This window comes from Hyla sarda, chromosome 5 (genome assembly GCF_029499605.1).
Source record: "Hyla sarda isolate aHylSar1 chromosome 5, aHylSar1.hap1, whole genome shotgun sequence".
NCBI classification, from domain to species: Eukaryota; Metazoa; Chordata; class Amphibia; order Anura; family Hylidae; genus Hyla; species Hyla sarda.
Genome location: NC_079193.1, coordinates 236,368,464 through 236,390,027, shown reverse-complemented (window position 1 = coordinate 236,390,027; position 21,564 = coordinate 236,368,464). Strand labels below are relative to the sequence as shown.

At 45.9% G+C, this 21,564-nt stretch overlaps 1 protein-coding gene across 4 annotated transcripts in view; it reads right to left on the bottom strand.

Annotated features, from left to right (window-relative positions):
• The window catches only part of LOC130273891 (glyoxylate/hydroxypyruvate reductase B-like), a 105,970-nt gene that overhangs the window by 79,022 nt on the left and 5,384 nt on the right, over positions 1-21,564 (bottom strand). For 3 of the 4 annotated variants that reach the window (XM_056521356.1, XM_056521357.1, XM_056521359.1), the window contains exon 2: positions 17,281-17,502. The gene's annotated coding sequence lies outside the window, so the exon portion shown is untranslated. The remainder of the gene's footprint in view (positions 1-17,280; positions 17,503-21,564) is intronic. The other variant, XM_056521358.1, reaches the window with a different exon arrangement.

Genomic DNA, 21,564 nt, shown 5'->3' with positions numbered 1-21,564 from the left:
CAGCGGATCTATGCTACAAAATCCTCCTAAACTAAAGAGAACTTGCAAGGTCCCAACCACCTGTCGCTGCTTCAGCTGTATACAGACTCTGTTATCTGGACTGTTGTTATTGCTGCATGTTACAGAAAATCTTCAGTAAAGTTTCTACAAGTTTTCAGCTAAGCACTGGTTGTGGACAATCCGTTATTCTGCACTCACCTATCGCTCTTGGGAAGGGTGGCGATAGGCCCAACGTTACCTCAGCATTTAACCCTCACCCTGGTGTCAGGAGTGACAAGGGTTAATAAACCCCTGAAACCTGCTCAGCAATACCCCAGCTACCCTACACCCCCCGAGGCTGATCACATAAGTGAGGAATATAAAAGGTTGCAAAAGGCTACATCCCTTGCTCTGTATACACTATGTACAAAGAGAGGCTTCAGGAGGAACGCCGGTTTCACGTGGCCTGCGCCACGTGAAACCGGCGTTCTTCCTGAAGCCTCTCTTTGTACCTGTTCCATGAGCCGGTTGGCTGCAGACACTACACTTATATGTGCTCACCATTGTTGTGTATGGGGGTACATAACCATTTCAGGTGAGCGCCTAATATAGCAGTCACAATACCCCACAGGTCTCTCGTTTATTTCACCACGGAGCGCAGTATTCTCTTTTTTTACAGATCCTGTATACACTATAGACAGGGCTAAAAGCTGATGGCTTTGTTTATTGTGTAGTGGCCGGACCAAGTTGAAGGGATACTCCGCCCCTAGACATCCTATCCTTTGGATAGGGGATAAGATGTCTAGGGGTGGAGTACCCCTTTAAGCTTTCATTGAAGTGAATCTGCTTCAGGCGAAGTTCATTGTATATATGCCGAAGCAGCTCTGCCAAACATTAGTTTGCCAATTACACATTGATGACTTATCTTTATAAAGGCCATCAATGTAAATGACCCAGAAAACCCCTTCAAGTGTAAATATATTGAGACATATGACCTATTAACTTTAAAAGGGCACAGGAAACAGTTTTGAGAAAAGTCACCGTAGTGACATGAATTCTACAAATGTACTGCGATGAACCTTAATGGATCGTGATAATACTAAAATAAACATTGGTTATTTGTGAAAATGCTGTACAGAGGGTGTGACAGAAGCTAAAAAACCCAGGCTACCTGCCAACTTTATTCTTATGCATTATTTGTAGAAATATTTAACTAACACATAAATTCACAATTTATTTGCACATTGTGGTGCCGCACCATTGTTTTTCTATTTGGATGGGCTTTGATTGGGGTGCAGGCACCAGGCACTGATGTTAGAGTAGTGCTGCAAACAATTTTATGTTTTATATATATATATATATATATATATATATATATTTACAATCATGGCCGTAAATGTTGGCACCCCTGAAATTTTTCTAGAAAATTAAGTATTTCTCACAGAAAAGGATTGCAGTAACACATGTTTTGCTATAGACATGTTTATTCCCTTTGTGTGTATTGGAACTAAAACAAAAAAGGGAAGAAAAAAAGCAAATTGGACATAATGTCACACCAAACTCAAAAAGGGGGGTGGACAAAATTATTGGCACCCTTAATATTTGGTTGCACATCCTTTGGAAAAAATAACTGAAATCAGTCGCTTCCTATGCCAATCAATAAGCTTCTTACACCTCTCAGCCAGGATGTAGGACCACTCTTCCTTTGCAAACTGCTCCAGGTCTCTCTTATTGGAAGGATGCCTTTTCCCAACAGCAATTTTAAGATCTCTCCACAAGTGTTCAACGAGATTTAGATCTGGCCACTTTAGAACTCTTTGTTACCATCCATTTCTGGTGCTTTTTTACGTATGTTTGGGGTCATTGCTCCCTGAGCCTACAGGACAGCTTGAATATCTTTGAAACTTGTTTGGGGTGCTTATCCACCATCCGGACTATCCTGCATTGACACCTTTCATCAATTTTTCTCTTCTGTCCACGCCCAGGGAGATTAGCTACAGTGCCATGGGTTGCAAACTTCTTGATAATGTTGCGCACTGTGGACAAAGGCAAATCTAGATCTCTGGAGATAGACTTGTAACCAGCAGCACAGATGGGGTATTCCACCCCCTGCGAACTGGTTAGGACAAATGGAAGTTTTATTGAACTTAATTTAATAATCAGTGAAAACACACCCACAACACCCTGTATAAGTAGGAGGGTCACCCTCTGTCCCATTGTGTTATTTTCTGTCCTCCCGGACAGTGGGACAGATGGTGACCCCCTTACTCCTGTTATATGAGTAGGGGGGTTCTTTCTTACTTGCATTGGGCATTCTTTGCGCCCATCTGCTTCTGTGACTCCCGGAGCCGCGACTCCACCGCGGCCCTGGCCGGAAGTACGTCAGCGGCGTCTGACGTCACTTCCTGGTTCTCTCTTCAGTCCCCGGCTCGGTTTTTGCGCCGTTTTACTATCCATAATGCGGCAAAACCGAGCGGGGAGCCTCTTCCTATAGCCCTCTAACTTAGGGTTCCTTTTTTATCCTGATTTGAGCACAATTCCTTTATCTCTCCTGTAACTTCGCCTTGTGGGCGGAGTCTTGGTTTGGCGCCAGCTAGGGGGATATTTAAACTCCCCCTAGGCTGTCATTCAGCCTCCTAGAGCGCAGAGCTGTTGGTACTTCCACAGTCCTGTCTTTTTGAGTTTAGTAGTGCATCCTTGCGGATACTACTGTTTCCCTATTTCTATCACTTACCTGGTCTCTTGCTGAGAACTTTGGGTATTTTAAATTATATTTTATCTAGCCGCAATTTTTTTCTTGCCGCTACATTATCTAATCCTCCTCTCATATTTATCTAGATATGTCGACCGAGGGCTCAGGGGATCGTGAAGGCTTGGCAAAAAGATCCGCCAAGCGCAAGCACCTTTCTTGCCATGACTGCAATATTCCCCTTGAGGATAATTATGAATTTTCCAGGTGCCCTCCTTGTAGGGCTAAGTCTCTACCTTCCACCAGACTGAGCCTACAGTCCAAGATATGTATGTGTGGGTCTCCTCTAACATGTCGGCCATGCAAGCCTCTATTGAGGAGCTGAAACGCGTTGTCTCTCAGAATCGCGCCAGACCTTCTTCATCTCCCTAAATGGAGACGTCTGTGGATCAAGAGGGAGAAGATTCCAAGTCCTCCTCTTCGGATGAGGAGGTCGCTGCCTTCTATTTCTTTCCGCTGGAAAAGACCCAGCGTCTTCTGAGATCCATCCGGTCGGGGGACCAGGATGTTGATCCCGGGGAAGCCTCTACCTCCGCCTCTAAGGGACCTAGGGTCTTTAAAGCGAATGATACCCTTCTGTCCGTACTTAGAACGGAATGGAAAAAAACAGAAAAGGGTCCGGTCTTAACCAAAAGATTTAAGACAATGTTTCCTATTCAGGAATCTCAGCTTTCCTCCTGGGGCCCTGTCCCTAAGGTTGACATGGCAGTTGCCAAACTGTCCAAGAGGACAGTGGTCCCTGCTGAGGATGGGTCTTCCTTGCAGGATCCAATGGATCGGAAGGCTGACTGTGCCATGAGGCGCTCCTACTCCACTGCTTCTGCGTCTGCATCAGTGGCAATAGCTTGCTCAGAGGTAGCAAACTTTTTAAAGACCCGCCTTTCTAACATCCAGTCGGATTTGGACCAAGGGGTTCCTAGGGATGAAATTCTTTCATCCTTCAAGACGACCAATCTGGCCATTGATTTTTTGTGCGATGCTTCCACCCAGCATCTTAAGTTGGCCTCCAAGTCTATGGCCCTGGCTTCCGCTGGACGACGTCCTCTGTGGTTAAAACCTTGGAAGGTCGACAACTCTTCCAAGAACACCTTATGTGCTATGCCTTACGAACCCGGCATTCTTTTCGGAGCTGAGTTGGACCACACTATGGAGGGACTTTCTGACAAGAAAGGCAAGTCCCTTCCTTATTCCTCCTTTCGTGGTCGGGGGCGGCGTTCTGGGGGCGGATCAGCCCCCCAGCCTAAGCCTCAGAGAGACTGGGGTAATCAACGCCGGGGCGGAAAACGCTCCCGTGGCCCCAAAGACAACAGAAAGCTCTGACTAGGGGCTTCTACGAAGCTCTGGGTTCCTTGCCGAGGTGACCTTTCCAGTTTCTCATCCTGCCCCCCAGATTCCGGTTGGTGGTCGTCTTCACCATTTTTTAAGCGCCTGGTCCCTCCACATTCAAGACCCTTGGGTCCTGAGATTAATCTCGGATGGTTATTCGATAGACCTCGAATCAATTCCCCCATCCAATTATGTGGAGACAAGAGTTCTTTCACCAATCAAACAGGTGGCGCTAGAAACTTACATTCTGGAATACATCCAGAAGAATGCCTTAGAGGAAGTCCCTCTTGCAGAGCGGGGGTCAGGAATTTATTCTCCAGTCTTCCTAGTTCCCAAGGTAACAGGAGACTGGCGGATGATTATAGATCTGAGATATCTCAATCAGTACGTAAAGCACAAACGCTTTCGTATGGAAACTATTCAATCTGTGGTCAACCTCATCTCGCCAGGGGATTACCTGGCTACTCTGGATCTAAAGGATGCTTACCTTCATATTCCTATTCATCCGGTATCCAGAAAGTATCTAAGGATCGCAATTCAGGTAGGGGGAGTTCTAAAACACCTCCAGTTTGTAGCCCTCCCGTTTGGAATTTCTTCGGCCCCACACACATTTACCAAAGTGGTGGTAGCGGTAGTTGCCGCTCTAAGGCTCCAGGGGCTCAGCATTGTTCCCTACCTAGACGATTGGCTCCTCAGAGCTCCTTCTTCTGCGATCCTGTCCCAACATCTGCAACTAGCAGTATCCTTCCTTCACCAGTTAGGGTGGATAGTCAATTGGGCCAAATCCAATTTCCTCCCAACGACCTCAGTGAGGTTCCTCGGCTTCATAGTCGACTCAATCTCCATGACACTTTACCTCTCTCCCGAGAGGAAATCTCGGGTTCAAGAATCGGCCCTTTTTCTCTCTGTACCCCGGAGAGTATCCATTCGCACTGTCATGCGGATGTTGGGACTTATGTCCGCTACCGTGGATGCGGTACTTGGGCTCTTTGGCATCTACGCCCTCTTCAATCAGAGGTGCTCGCCACATGGAATCTCAGGCCCTCGGGCCTAAACAAGTGCCACTCCCTGTCTTATTGAGTCCGGTCCTCTCTCAGATGGTGGTCTCACCTCGAGGATGGCAAGTCAATGATCCAATCCTCTTGGATCATACTTACCACCGACGCGTCCCTTGTAGGTTGGGGAGCGCATCTCTTAGATCTGACAGTGCGGGGATCTTGGTCTCCACAGGAGAGAGGGTTAACCTCCAATCTCCTCGAGATTCGAGCCATCAGATTAGCACTCCTCCATTTTGCTCCAACAAGCAGGGAGGCACTCGATCACAAAGCCTCCTCAGAGAGGTGGGTCTGATCTTGGATTGGGCAGAGAGGAACCTAATCCATCTGTCGGCAGTTCACATTCGGGGATCTCTCAATGTGATCGCCGACCGCCTGAGCAGAGGACTTTCAACTGGAGAATGGTCTCTCCATCCAGAAATATTCAAACAAATAACACTCACGTGGGGTATGCCGGAAATAGATCTTATGGCAACGAGGTTCAACACCAAAGTGGTGAGATTTTGCTCCCTGTACAGGGAAGGCAACCCAGTAGCAATTGATGCTCTCTCAATCCCATGGAGGTTCAGGCTGGCCTACATCTTCCCTCCAATTTCCTTGATCCCAAGGGTATTGATGAAAATCAGGCAGGACCAAGCCTCTGTCATAGCCATAATTCCATTTTGGCCCAAGAGAGCTTGGTTTACCCAACTCTGGCAAATGAGTTGGGGACAATTCTGGAGGCTTCCCCCAGAGCAAGCACTAGTGTCGGGGGACACTCACAGCTGCTTAAATCTTCAAATGTTCAACCTGACAGCCTGGAGGTTGACCAGTCCCTTCCACATCTAGAAGGGCTTTCTAGTGCGGTCTTGAATACTCTCTCGCATTCCAGAGCGGAGTCCACTAACAGAGCCTATAAAAGAATCTGGACAACCTTTCAGTCTTGGTGCTCCAAGAAACAACTTCCTGGACAGAATCCAGCTGTTGCCATAATCCTCAACTTTCTTCAGGAGGGATTAGACAAGAATCTATCTCCTTCCACACTCAGAGTTCAGGTATCAGCCATCTCTGCCTTTCTCAATAAACCATTGTCTCAAGACCCACTAGTCAAAACATTCTTGAGGGGATCCTCAAGGTTAAAACCTACAATTATACAACCTGTCCCAGCATGGGACTTATCGGTGGTGCTCAAGGGGTTGGCATCTCCCCCCTTTGAGCCCTTGGAGGAGGTGGACATGAAATTTGTTACCATTAAAATAACTTTTTTACTGGCAATCACATCAGCCAAGAGGATTGGGGAACTTCAAGCGCTCTCGGCACTTGAACCATATACAAAATTTTTGCCAGATCGAGTGTTACTCAGATTTATGCCATCCTTTATACCTAAGGTTCCATCATTCCAAAATATAAATCAAGTTATATCCCTGCCAGTATTTTCTTCTCCTCCATCCTCTAATGAAGATAGGGCTCTTCATTGCCTAGATATCTCGAGATGCCTCCAGATCTATATAAGAAGATCTTTGGAGTTTAGGAAGAATAGAAAATCTGCTAATTCTCTTTACAGGACCCAAGAGAGGTCTTAAAGCTTCAAAGCCCTCCATCAGTAGATGGGTAAAGGATGCCATTCGTATTTCCATGGTATCCCAAGGTAAGGGGCCTCCTGAGTTTGTAAAAGCTCATTCCACCAGGTCTGTATCTACCTCCTTTGCGGAAAGGAGTCTTGTTCCCTTGGAACACATATGCAAAGCTGCATCCTGGAGTTCACTCTCCACATTTATCACCCACTACAGACTTGACAGTAGATTGGCCGATTTCTCCTCATTTGGACGGACAGTATTATCTGCCGTCAGGCATGAGAGCCCTCCCTCATAGGGTTTCTGCTTGCCATTTCCCCATCTGTGCTACTGGTTAGGACGTAAGGGAATCGTTAATTTCTAACGATAATTTGTTTTCCCTTAGTCCTAACAGTAGCACAACTTTCCCTCCCTAATTAAGTAATTTTTTTCTATTCTTTGTTTTTAGTTCTTCTTGTTACTACACAATGGGACAGAGGGTGACCCTCTTACTTATACAGGGTGTTGTGGGTGTGTTTTCACTGATTATTTAATTAAGTTCAATAAAATTTCCATCTGTCCTAACCAGTTCGCGGGGGGTGGAATACCCCATCTGTGCTACTGTTAGGACTAAGGGAAAACAAATTATCGTTAGAAATTAACGAATTTTTCCACAATTTTGGTTCTCAAATCCTCAGACAGTTCTCTTCTCCTTTTTCTGTTGTCCATGCTTAATGTGTGCCACACAGACACACAATGCAAAGACTAAGTGAACTTCTCTCTTTATTATCTGCTTTGAGGTGTGATTTTTATATTGCCCACACCTGTTACTTGCCCCAGGTGAGTTTAAAGGAGCATTACATGCTTGAAACAATCTTATTTTTCCACAATTTTGAAAGGGTGCCAATAATTTTGTCCAGCCCATTTTTGAAGTTTAGTGTGACATTGGCCCTCATTTACTATTCTAAACCCGACCTCTTTTGTCGGGTTTTTTTGTCGCATCTTTGTCTGCGCCATGTCGCAGACATCGTGCGCCAGTCTGCGACACTATGCAACATTTTTTCCCGACAGACCCGATGTGGATTCTCCCAAACCCGAAAAAGGGGCGTTACCCGACATTTCTGAGCTTTCCCACGTATTTATTAAGGTTTCCAACCCGAATTTGTTGAATTGTTGTGGATTTTTTTCCCGACAGCTCAGAGGAGTTGGAAACCAAAACCTAAAAAACCCACGTGCGACAAACAAGATGCGACATAATAATAAATACCAGGGGAAAAAAGCAGTCGGGTAAGAAAGCAACATAGACTTACAACCCGATTTTCTTAGTAAATGAGGGCCATTGTGTCCAATTAGCTTTTCTTCCTCCCTTTCTTGATTTAGTTCCAATACACACAAAGGGAATAAACATGTTGTCAGGATTCGGCAGGCTGGAGGTGGATCCTCTGTGTCAGAGAGGGATTGGCGTGGACCGTGTCGGTGGATCGGTTCTAAGTTGCTACTGGTTTTCACCAGAGCCCGCCGCAAAGCGGGATGGACTTGCAGCGGCGGTAGCAACCAGGTCGTATCCAACGGCAACGGCTCAACCTCTCTGACTGCTGAGATAGGCGCGGTACAAGGGAGTAGACAAGAGCAGAGTCGGACGTAGCAGAAGGTCAGGGCAGGCAGCAAGGATCGTAGTCAGGGGCAACGGCAAGAGGTCTGGAACACAGGCTAGGAACACACAAGGAAATGCTTTCACTGGCAACAAGATCCGGCAAGGAAGTGCAGGGGAAGTGAGGTATTATAGGGAAGTGCACAGGTGAAGATACTGATTAAAACCCATGCGCTAATCAGTGGCGCATCGGTCCTTTAAATCGCAATGACCCGGTGTGCGCTCCCTAGGGGTTTTTTTGGCAAGTAGTACTCCAGTTCTTGATCTCCCCGGTGGTCCAATCGAGGGTTGGGGAATGGCGTTGAAGCCAAGGTAGTCCAAGAAGAATTTCAGAGGTGCAGTTAGAGAGGACCAGAAATTCAATTTTTTCATGATGGGGTCCAATGCACATTAAGAGGGGTTACGTGTGGTAACGCACAGTACAATCCAATCTTTCATCATTAACAGAGGCGATGTAGAGGGGTCTGGCGAGACTGGTCACTGGGATGTTGAACCTGTTAACGAAAGAGGCCAAAATGAAATTTCCTGCAGATGCGGAATCCAAGAAGGCCACAGCTGAGAAGGAGAAGGTAGAAGAAGAAATCCGCACAGGCACAGTAAGACGTGGAGAAGTGGAGTTCACACCTAGAGCTGTCTCACCTTTGTGCGGAGTCGGAGTGCGTCTTTCCTGACGTGGAGGACGGATAGGACAATCCTTCAAGAAGTGTTCGGTACTGGCACAGTACAGGCATAGGTTCTCAATGCGGCGGCGTGTCCTCTCTTGAGGTGTCAGGCGAGACCGGTCTACTTGCATAGCCTCCACGGCGGAAGGCACAGGAACGGATTGCAGTGGACCAGAGAAGAGAAACCGCCTCGTGCGAACAAAGTCCATATCCTGGCGGAGCTCCTGACGCCTTTCGGAAAAACGCATGTCAATGCGGGTGGCCAGATGAATAAGTTCATGCAGGTTAGCAGGGATTTCTCGTGCGGCCAGCACATCTTTGATGTTACTGGATAGGCCTTTTTTGAAGGTCGCGCAGAGGGCCTCGTTATTCCAGGACAATTCGGAGGCGAGAGTACGGAATTGGATGGCGTACTCGCCAACAGAAGAATTACCCTGAACCAGGTTCAGCAGGGCAGTCTCGGCAGAAGAGGCTCGGGCTGGTTCCTCGAAGACACTTCGAATCTCCGTGAAGAAAGAGTGTACAGAGGCAGTGACAGGATCATTGCAGTCCCAGAGCGGTGTGGCCCATGACAGGGCTTTCCCAGACAGAAGGCTGACCACGAAAGCCACCTTTGACCTTTCAGTTGGAAATTGGTCCGACATCATCTCCAAATGCAGGGAACATTGTGAGAGAAAACCACGGCAAAATTTAGAGTCCCCATCAAATTTGTCCGGCAAGGATAAACGGAGGCTGGATGCGGCCACTCGCTGCGGAGGAGGTGCAGAAGCTGGCGGAGGAGATGGTTGCTGAAGCTGTGGTAGAAGCTGCTGTAGCATCACGGTCAGTTGAGACAGCTGATGGCCTTGTTGTGCTATCTGTTGCGACTGCTGGGCGACCACCGTGGTGAGGTCAGCGACAACTGGCAGCGGGACCTCAGCGGGATCCATGGCCGGATCTACTGTCAGGATTCGGCAGGCTGGAGGTGGATCCTCTGTGTCAGAGAGGGATTGGCGTGGACCGTGTCGGTGGACCGGTTCTAAGTTGCTACTGATTTTCACCAGAGCCCGCCGCAAAGCGGGATGGACTTGCAGCGGTGGTAGCAACCAGGTCGTATCCACCGGCAACGGCTCAACCTCTCTGACTGCTGAGATAGGCGTGGTACAAGGGAGTAGACAAGAGCAGAGTCGGACGTAGCAGAAGGTCAGGGCAGGCAGCAAGGATCGTAGTCAGGGGCAACGGCAAGAGGTCTGGAACACAGGCTAGGAACACACAAGGAAATGCTTTCACTGGCACAATGGCAACAAGATCCGGCAAGGAAGTGCAGGGGAAGTGAGGTATTATAGGGAAGTGCACAGGTGAAGATACTGATTAAAACCCATGCGCCAATCAGTGGCGCACCGGTCCTTTAAGTCTCAAAGACCCGGCGCGCGCGCGCCCTAGGGAGTGGGGCCGCGCGCGCCGGGACAGCACAGACGGGGAACGAGTCTGGTAAGCGGGTCGGGATGCAGCGCGCGCGTCCCGCATCGCGAATCGCATTCCGGCTGGGGACATTATCGCAGCGCACCCAGTCAGCAGGTCTGACCGGGGCGCTGCGAACAGGAGAACGCTGTGAGCGCTCCGGGGAGGAGCGGGGACCCGGAGCGCTCGGCGTTACACATGTGTATAGCAAAACATCTGTTACTGCAATCCTTTTCTGTGAGAAATACTTCCTTTTCTTGAAAAATTTCAGGGGTGCCAACATTTATGGCCATGACTGTATATATATATATATATATATATATATATATATATATACATATATATATATATATGTGGTATCCCAGTACGGGATATGCTCCTACAGTCCTGTCTGGTTGAGTCCCTGCAACACTCTCCTTCAGTGTTCTCCAATAATGTCAATAGGTTGTATATTAAGTGTAAAGGACCTTTGACATTGGTCACATGATTGTTAGTCACATGATAATGTTTGTCACATGTTTAAGTCATATGTCTGTTACCCAAAGAACACCAGTGACCTGGTGACCTCCCAAGTAACCTATGGGCTCCTTGCACAGCCCCCCTATATAAGATGGGGAGGAGCTGCAGTCGCTCTCTTCTCTTGTGATTCTCTTCCTGCTGAGGTCAAGTCCAGTCATCTGTCCCAGTGCCTGTGTCCAGCTATTGTAGGCCTCAAGTCTAAAGTCTGCAGCCACCTGTCAATTTCAAGTAAGCTCCAGTCATCTAATAGTCAGTCATCAAGTGAGTCAAGTCCACTCTACTGTCTAGTCACTGTGGCCTGCATTATAGTCAGTCTACCTTCTGCAAGTACCAGCAAGCTTGCGAGGTCTCTCTGTGTCACTGGCCACCTCTCTGGGATACTGGCTGAACTGTATAGACTGTAACACCTGTCTAACCTCAGTAAAAGCTACTGTTACCTTTAACCTGACCTTGGACTCTTTATTGCACCTGCCTAACCTAGGACTAGCGAGACTGCCTTTGGGTGGTTACATAGGCAAACCACGCCCTGGCGTCACGAACACGAAGGTGTTAATACCATCTACCTGGGCAACACCATCTGCCCCTTACAAATCACCTCACACCCCGTGGCTCACCACAAACTTTGGCATCACGAATAGGATTCGGGTGTGTGCCATATGCCACAAAGCCACAAGTCCTCCCCCCTAGTCTGAACTGTGTTCAAGAAAAATCGCATTCTGAAAAGGTTTGTGACAGAAAAGTGTAAGGGACTGTTCTAATTGCAATGTGTTTTACTAAAGGTGCTAGTTAAATAGTGGGGGAGGTGAAAAGGAGTCCATTATCTGTTGTTGAAAGTAACTTTGAAGTCATGAACATTATGTGCAAGATCTGTAATCAAGCAATGTTACGTGACAAAATGTTGGCCATTGTACCTGAAAGGGTTAATCTGCTGGTAGAGAAGTGCGCATAAATGTCCCGCACTGGTCAATGTTCCGCCCCTGGGCGTGGAAGTCAAGTTGCTGTTCCTAGTCGTAAATGGAACTTGAAAGGTCCGCCCCTTGCACCGCTGAGTCACTTCCGGTCCCAGGCCCCACTAATGACGAAGTTCCTGCTGGTGGGCATTTTATTGGAGCCCGGTATAAGAAGCGATGCGGAGCCTGACCTCTTCAGTTCTGCGGAAGTGCTGGCTGAGAGTAAGAAGATGACGGAGGTGCAGCTGTCAACGTGTACGGATAGTCCCAAGATGGCACCGGAGGACCGGCAAATTGCCATGGCTGCAGAACAGTTGTTCGAGGAGTTAGCGGATCGCCTGAAGACGCCCACCTGAAGCTGCCTTTGCCAGAGGACAATGGAGAGTGGGCCGCAACCCCGGCGGAAGGTACGCCGAAGTCATCACGAGAACCATCGTCGGTGAGGCTGTCACCCCACCACTGGACCTGGGGATCCTGGGCGGAGATCGACACGGAGGAGTCAGAAGTGAGTACCCCGGCCGGAACTGCGTTCTCTACCCCTCCATCTACCCCCAGTCCAGAGCAAGCGCCCCAGGTCCAGCAGCCCCCAGCATGTCCCCAGTCTCCACCGCTACATAAGTGGTTATTTGGCGACAAGCCTAACTTGATCCAGTACATGAGGAAGTATCTTCTTCCCCTGCCAGGGAAGTCCCTTCCCTCAGTTCCTCCGGCCCAGTCCGGAAGGGCTAAGAGCAGTACCAGGTGAAGACTTCCAAGAGGCAGTGGGTTTCAGCAGCGCTGACCAGGGATGGACACGCCTGATGAAACCGCGCAAGGACATTAAAACGCATTGCATTGTCTTCACCTGGTACTGCTCATATGATTGGGGAGGCTGCAGACTGGGCCTTGTACTCACTCACGCTGAGCATTGTTGTATGTGAGCTCACACAACCGCGTTTGGTAAGAGTTCCTAAAATTTACCATTGATCTACACATTGGCGGTTTTACGCTATGGAGAGCTCTTCCATTTCTTTATACGAAAGGGCTAAGAGAGATGCTGAGGTGGCCACCATTCTGGAGGAACTGAGGGTACAAAGGATGGAGAGACATGGGCCGAAGTGGCTGCCGTTCGAGGAGCAACAAGAGCAGCAGCAAGATACCAAAAAGTTGGAGGTCCTGCACATAAGAAAGTTAGAGCACCCCCAGGAGGGTGAGCCACCCCTGGAGCGCCGTTGCGCAACAGTAATCAAGTTTGACAAAGTGAGGGGGTTTTGCACCCTTATGGACTGCCACCATGGGGGCATCCATCTAGTGAACAGGAGGCAGTACAAAGGGACTATCTTCCCCCGGCTATGCATTCTCTGAAGAACGGGGAGATTGTGGAGTACACGCCTGTACAGAGTCTGCCAGGGGAATGTGCAACAGCTGTCACTAGACCTAAGAATTCCACACAAATCCCTTTCGCCTATTTCCCCTCTGAAGATTGGGACTCCATTTGGTCTCTTGCCACCAAGCATCAAAGGGACAGTTGTTCAAGAAGAATGGTATCCGGAGTCACCTGCTATGGTCCCCAAGTATCTGCGTCAAGGGTCTTCTACAGATGTGCCCAGGCCTACTCCTGCTGTTGAGGAGGTTTGGTCTGACCATCGGGCACCAACGTAAGTGCCCAGGCCTACTCCTGCTGTTGAGGAGGTTTTTGCCTGACCATCGGGCACCAACGGAAGTGCCCAGACCTACTTTGGCTGCCCCAGAGGTTTGGCCTGATCATCAGGCACCAACAAAAGTGCCTTGGCCTACTTTAGCTGTTGCGGAGGTTTGGCAGGACCAACAGGAACCAACAGTTCCTTCCCCAGTGGCACAAGCTGCTGCTGTACAAGTGGTGGTCACCGTGAGTCCGACCATGACTGAATCCCGTTTGTCCCATGTCTCATGGAACACACATGCCAACCCCATGTATGGGGCTCAGTCTCGTGGTCCTAGGTATATATCCCAGCCTAGAAAACAGTCTGACTGACAAGGCTGGAATGGAAGAGTGCCTACATAAAAGAAATGTTTTATTTGTGTACTCGTGTACAGTAACTTTACCAAACTTGGCATTAAAACTAACTGACTTCTGTGTGCAAGCACACTCTTTTGTTGTTCCAGGTTTACAAGCAACGTTCAAGTACAGTGCCTGACGAACTTGTCAAGAAAGTTTTATGGTAACCAATTTTGTAAGTGTTGTGCCCGGCTTCGGCCGTGATTCTCAAAAACCTGACAGAACCTGAACTCTATAGTGTATCTGGACTACTGAGCAATACATGGACATCTATGTACATATTGTCATAGTAATATATTTTTGCTCGCCATTCTGCACGAGGGACATATTTGTGTTTCCATACTATACTTTTTGTAGTATAATAAAATTTATATAATTTGTTGTGCACCTAAAGTTATGGTGTACCGTGTTTTCTGGTGTCTGGCATTTTTCTTTGCAGGGAGTATCCTAAACAGTCGGAAGAAGCAACATTTCACCCCATCGCCAACATCATGTACAGTCAAGGATTAATATAGATTAAAGTCTAGTTATTACTACACATAGTCCAAAAATACACATAAAGTCGTGTACACGTGAATATCTAATGTAAATTAGGGCTGTAGCACTCACTACATCACAGTCCATTCAAATGTTTTTGAGTGTCCTATGTCTTATATGTCTAATGTAATTTCTTGTGTCCACGTGCTCAGGATACTTTGCTGGCCAGAAGGTATTCCTATACCCACAAAGTAAATAAATATAAGGTAACAAGTGTCTAACGTTATCTAATAAATGTCCATATAACTAGTGTTCTGGGGAGAAGTGTGTAATGCCAAGGGACCCCAGTAGCCAAGGCATTGGGCAAAAACCTCCGGCAACCCAATCTGCCAGTGTTATGTCTTAGACATATGTATAAAGTATTGTTATATGCATAGTCAAATGTCATAATATGCATAGTCATAGTCCAAATGTCATAATATGCATAGTCATAGTCCTATTCGTAGTCAACTAAAAGGTTAATAAGTCATGTTTATACTATAGTCATAGGTATGCTTTCATTTCTATACATAGTCCTTATTCTTCAGTAATCCTATGGTTATTCAGTTATCCAATTTGTCAGGGCATGTATCGACATTGATACAGAGACTCTCTAGTATTATCAGTTTTTGTCAAAAACAGCATGGATATAGACGTTAATTGAAATGCCCCGTGACTGCATGCGGCCCCAGGCCGTTTTGCTCCTCAAGCCTTTCAGGACGGACATTGAGGGCGACTTTACTCAAGTAGGGGGGGGGGGGAGGTGTCCCAGTACTGGATATGCTCCTACAGTCCTGTCAGGTTGAGTCCCTGTACATCCTCAGGGCTCTCCTGCAGTGTTCCCCCATAATGTGAATATGTTGCATATTAGGTGTAAAGGACCTTTGACGTAGGTCACATGATTGTTAGTCACATGTTTAAGTCATATGTGTGTTGCCCACCAGTGACCAGGTGACCTTCCAAGTAACCTATGGGCTCCTTCTACAGCCCCCCTATGTAAGATAGGGTAGAGCTGCAATCACTCTCTTCTCTTGTGATTCTCTTCCTGCTGAGGTAAAGTTCAGTTATCTGTCCCTGTGCCTGTGTCCAGCCATTGGAGACCTCAAGCCTAAAGTCTGCAGCCACTTGTCAATTGCAAGTAAGCTCAAGTCATCTAATAGTCGGTCATCAAGTGATTCAAGTCATCTCTACTGTATAGTCACCATGGCCTGCATTAAAGTCATTCTACCTACTGCAATCCCAGCAAGCCTGTGAGGTCTCTGTGTGTCACTGGCCACCTCTCTGGGATACTGGCTGAACTGTATAGACTGTAACACCTGTCTAACCTCAGTAAAAGCTACTGTTACCCTTAACCTGGCCTTGGACTCTTTATTGCACCTGCCTAATCTAGGACTAGCGGTACTACCTTCAGGTGGTTACATAGGCAAACCACGCCCTGGCGTCACAAACTCAAAGGGGTGAATACCATCTACCCCTGGGCAACACCATCTGTCCCTTACACCTCACCTCACACCCCGTGGCTCACCACATATGTGCGTGTGTGTGCGTAAAAACATCAGACATTCAGACACCAGCAATCTCACAGTTAAACAAAGTGCACAGTTACAGTGATATGTTTCCTATAAGGCTGTCAGGAGATCAATCAAATAATGTGCATGTGCAACCGTGAAATAACATGATGCCATAATGGGCTGTCAGCCATGGGGGAGAGAAAGGTCTGGACTACTGGGCAATAGCAGCCCTGGAGATGCACAGAGGTGAATGGTTACCAAATGAATGGTATCACTGTTACCCTCTTCCTAAGCCCTATCTGGCTGTGAGCTTATGTTAACTACGAGGTTACTGGTGTAACTGTCACCAAGTTTTACCCTATATAACGAGTGGTGACACATAATAGAGGTTAATATCGTGTCCTACCATCTCTGCATGTATGCTGGTACATCTAAAAATGTGGAGAAAACAACTTTTAGAAATGTCCCACACAGTATGTTCATGAGGCTTAAAGGGGTACTTTGGTGGAAAACATTTTATTTATTTTTTTCAAATCAACTGGTGCCAGAAAGTTAAACAGATTTGTAAATTACTTCTATTAAAAAATCTTAATCCTTCCAGTACTTATCAGCTGCTGTATGCTCCAGAGGAAGTTCTTTTCTTTTTCAATTTCTTTTCTGTCTGTCCACAGTGCTCTCTGCTGACACCTCTGTCCATGTCAGGAACTGTCCAGAGCAGCATATGTTTGCTATGGGGATTTGCTCCTACTCTGGACACTTCCTGACACAGACAGAGTTGTCAGCAAAGAGCACTGTGGTCAGACAGAAAAGAACAACTTAAGTTCCTCTGTAGTATACAGCAGCTGATAAGTACTTGAAGGATTAAGATTTTTTTTATAGAAGTAATTTACAAATCTGTTTTACTTTCTGGAGCCGGAGTACCCCTTTAAGTAGTCAGTTGGATGTGGGCTGACAATTACGTCTGGCTAGGTTGTGATTAGAGCCTAAATTGGCATGACTACAACCCGGGATCCCTTGATTACTTCAGCAAGCTGCATGCTTGGTGACTATTTGAGGATACCTGGTAACTACTTGCGCCTCGCTTCCATACTGCGTGTGACATTTATAAAAGTTGTCTTCTTCATATTTACAGACATTCCAACAGACATCCAGGCATCGTAGGACACATGATATTAAAGGGGTTATCCTCCATAAGGTGATTTTATTATGTACAGGTAGATAGAATAGCTCGGCACAGCTTACTTCTGCATTACCAGAGGAGTAACTTTATGAGATGTTATAGGATACTGTCTCTAGTAGTTCAGCGGTGCTCTGACATGATACAGTTATCAATTGTTCAAATAGCGTAGATGAAAGATACGTCGGCAACTCACCAAATCTTCTTTCTTTGTCTTTATTGCATAAACAAATACTCACACATTACATACAAGTGTCGGGGTGGACAAGTCCAGGGGGGTACAGTAGGCAACAGCGGCCGTTGTTTCGCACTGGTATTGTGCTTCGTCGGGCCTCACACTGAATGGACTTCACGGGGATTATAAACAGGTGTGTGTTTCATGGGACCTATCACCAACTAAGAACCTTCACCATGTGATCTAAAAAAATAACCAAAAACATAACATAACAAAAAAAATAAAAATAAGAATACTAGAAGGTTCGCATTTACATTCTGTAACACTCCAGTTAATAAATGTATAGAACAAGCAATAAGAAGGAACTGGTATATCTTGGAAGCAGACGAAGACATTAGACAGATAGCAATAAAAAAAACAATAATTGCTTACAGGAAAAATCGTACTATAGGAGATATGTTAAAAAAAAAAAAAACACTAAAACTACATGGTTACAAGACATAGTCCCCCAAGGTAATTATGCATGTAAAAATTATAATCTAGGAGTATAATCTAGGAGCAAAAACATTCAGAATGGGACAAGTTCAACATACTGTTAATTAATTAATTACATGTAGAACTAAAAACATTGTTTACGTCATCTTCTGCCCTTGTGGCTTTTTTTACATTGGAAAACGATAAGACAACTGTGCATCCGCAGAAGAGAGCACTTTTACTCCTTTTGATCTGGGAAAGGAACACCTCACCTTATAACCCATGTGAACGAAGTCCACGAAGGTAAACCAGAAGTGCCCCAATTCGCAGGAATAGAAAGACAACAAGCAGTGCCAGGCATAAGAGCAGATACACATTTACTACAAAGAGAAATGCAGTGGATTATTAAAACTCAAGCTACAGGACCATTAGGCATGAATGACAAGATAGATTTAGTAGTATGCTTTTAAGAATATTTTATGTCAATTCATTGCTTCTAATTCCATTTCATACAAAGCTCCTCCTACCCTTTACCTGTTACATTTTTTAGATCATGTGGTGAAGGTTCTTAGTTGATGATAGGTCCCATGAAACACACAAAAAAGAAAGTTGCAACAGCACTCTTGGTCAAAAAATGGAGGCTCTTAGCGCACTTTTTGATCAAAAAGTGCGCTAAGAGCCTCCATTTTTTGACCAAGAGTGCTGTTGCAACTTTCTTTTTTGTACATTTTGTATTTGCCACAGCAGCGGGCACCTGTGTATTAGGTTGTTGTGCTGGCTATTTTTCCTTTTGTTTTTACTTTCTAAGTTGAGGGGTGTGGCACCCTCTTTAGCCGTGCACCCCACCCCTCTCAGACAGGAGGTGGTTTAGTCAATGGCTGATCCAACATGTCACACAGTCAGAGGCTATATGCACAGCAGAGGTGAGTTATCATGTTAGGGTCCCATCTGATATGAGGCCACCTCCGCGTGGTGGATGGGGGGACACATTTTGATCAAAAGTGTGCTAAGAGCCTCCATTTTTTCACCAAGAGTGCTGTTGCAACTTTCTTTTTTGTACATTTTGTATTTGCCACAGCAGCGGGCACCTGTGTATTAGGTTGTTGTGCTGGCTATTTTTCCTTTTGTTTTTACCCATGAAACACACACCTGTTTATAATCCCTGTGAAGTCCATTCAGTGTGAGACCCGATGAAGCACAATACCAGTGCGAAACAACGGCCGCTGTTGCCTACTGTACCCCCCCCTGGACTTGTCCACCCCGACACTTGTATGTAATATGTGAGTATTTGTTTATGCAATAAAAACAATGAAAGAAGATTTGGTGAGTTGCTGACGTATCTTTCATCTACGCTATTTGATTTTATTATGTACCTGCCAGGCAGTAATGGACATGCTTAGGAAGGATCTGCGCTTGTCTTGGGAATAAATTGCTATGTTGTGAGATTACCAGGCTAATTCCTGTTGAAGTTTGTTTCCTTAAAGGGATACTCCGGTGGAAAACATTATTATTATTTTTTTTTTAATCAACTGGTGTCAGAAAGTTAAACAGATTTGTGAATGACTTCTATTAAAAAAATCTTTACCCTTCCAGTACTTATCAGCAGCTGTACACTACAGAGGAAATTCTTTTCTTTTTGAATTTATTTTTTGTCTTGTCCACAGTGCTCTCTGCTGACGCCTCTGTCCGTGTCAGGAACTGTCCAGAGCAGCATAGGTTTGCTATGGGGATTTTCTCCTGCTCTGGACAGTTCCTGATACGGGCATCAGGTGTCAGAAGAGAGCACTGTGGACAAGACAAAAAAGAAATTAAAAAATAAAAGAATTTCCTCTGTAGCACACAGCTGCTAAAAAGTACTGGAAGGGTAAAGATGTTTTTAGTAAAAGTAATTTACAAATCTGTTTAACTTACTGGCACCAGCTGATTTAACACACACAAAAAAAATAATGTTTTCCACCGAAATACCCCTTTTTTTTTTTAACAAGTCTGTTTTTATTTTTACATAACAGTAATCAAAATACAATGATAACAATGAATAGGATCTACACAATGTATTCTCTTTGCCGGATAGAGCAATAAGCAATCGGAATGGTACATGTGCACCGTATACATAGCCTTTTACATAGAAAAGAGACATGCACAGATATGTAATCCTGGAAAGATCCTATTATTAAAACACAAATATCAACAAACAAAACAAGTCACGTGAATCGAGCTGGTAAAGAATTTGTTACCCTTGAGTGAAAGAGAGTAGTGAGCTAGCTAGGACAGCTAAGGGTTCATCAGTTAAAATATGATCTCTAGGAGGATGAAAGCTAGATAAGTATATCAGTGTGGAGGGGGGGGGGAGTGGGGGAAGGGATATACCAGGAAGTCCTGTGTGGCGTAGCACTCCTGGAGGTTGTACACTGCGGTGGTCTATTCGTGAGGTCCAGATACTTTGAATCTGTTTAATAAGAGGGCAATGGCGTAGAGAGGGACTGTGTCATGCAAAGGCGCTTATACGAGAGCCAGGGTCCCCATAAAATTTCAAACATGTCATGGGTGAGGGATGACCAGCTGGATAGTTCCTCCATTCTGCATATTTGATTCAACTTCTCCATCCATTGTGTTTTTGTGGGAGGTACGGTTTGTCGCCATAATTGGGGAATAAGAGCCTTAGCTGCTGCTATCATGTGGGTAGGCAGGGATTTGTTCGAGGGTTTTAAGGAAGGTATGGGTAGGGCCAGGGCTATAACAGCCATTGAGAGCGTCATCGAACTTTACACACCGTATTAATTGTATCCTCTACCGCCTTCCAATAAGGTTGGATTATTGGGCAACTCCACCAAATGTGTGTTAGATCGCCCAAGCCTCCCCCACATCTCCATCAGGAGTTAGAGTTCAGGAGACCAAGTCTGCACAGCACTTCGGGTGTTTTGTACCATCGAGAGAGTAATTTAAAATGGTTCTCTTGTAGTTTGACACACCGAGAGAATCCATGAGAATTGCGAAGGACAAACCTCCTCTGTTCATCTGTGAGTTGTATTTTTAATTCTGTTTCCCAAGAGTGCAAGTACAGAGGGTCACCAACGCTAGTATCTGTTAATAGGGACTTTTGAAAAACAGCAAGTTTCATCTTACTATTTTTGTTGGTAGAATGGATGTCATCTAGCCATGTGGTGGATCGGGCAACCGTAAACTCTTTTAGAAAGGCAATGCACGTCTGTCTTGTAGAATAACTATGCATTGCAGCTGAAGGGTGTGAATGCACCAGAGACTGGAGTAACTCCAGGGTAGGGGGTGTATTGTTAGGTAAGAAGTCCTCCAGTGTCACCGTAGTTAGCAAAGGCCACACAGGGTTCCCTGAGTATGACGAAATGTCCATCACCTGTGGAATAAGTGCCGCTGGTGATATGGGAGTGATTAGGTGTGATGATTGTGTTTTGGTATGAAATTCATGTTTCACTAGTAGAGTACCCCTTAACAGGGGGTTTGCTAAGGTGGCCACATCTTTTTTAAGAGTTACCCATAAAAGGCTCAGTTTGTTTATTCCCAACTGCTCAGTTTCGATATCGGGGCCCTGTAACAATCCAGTGCCCATAACCAATTCCACCCAGCGCTTTAAATGCATAGCTTTATACTGCGATTCAGGGTCCGGTAGTCCTAGTCCCCCCATATGTTTCTTACGGGTCAGAAGGGAATAAGCTCGTTTTTGAAAGAAATATTTAGGTAAATGGATTGGAAGGAGGGTCAATGTGTATAAGTAAACGGGAAATACGTAAGCGTGGATGATATTTTTACGTCCCATCCATGAGATAAAGGGCAAGTCATATAATTTAAGTGTATCAG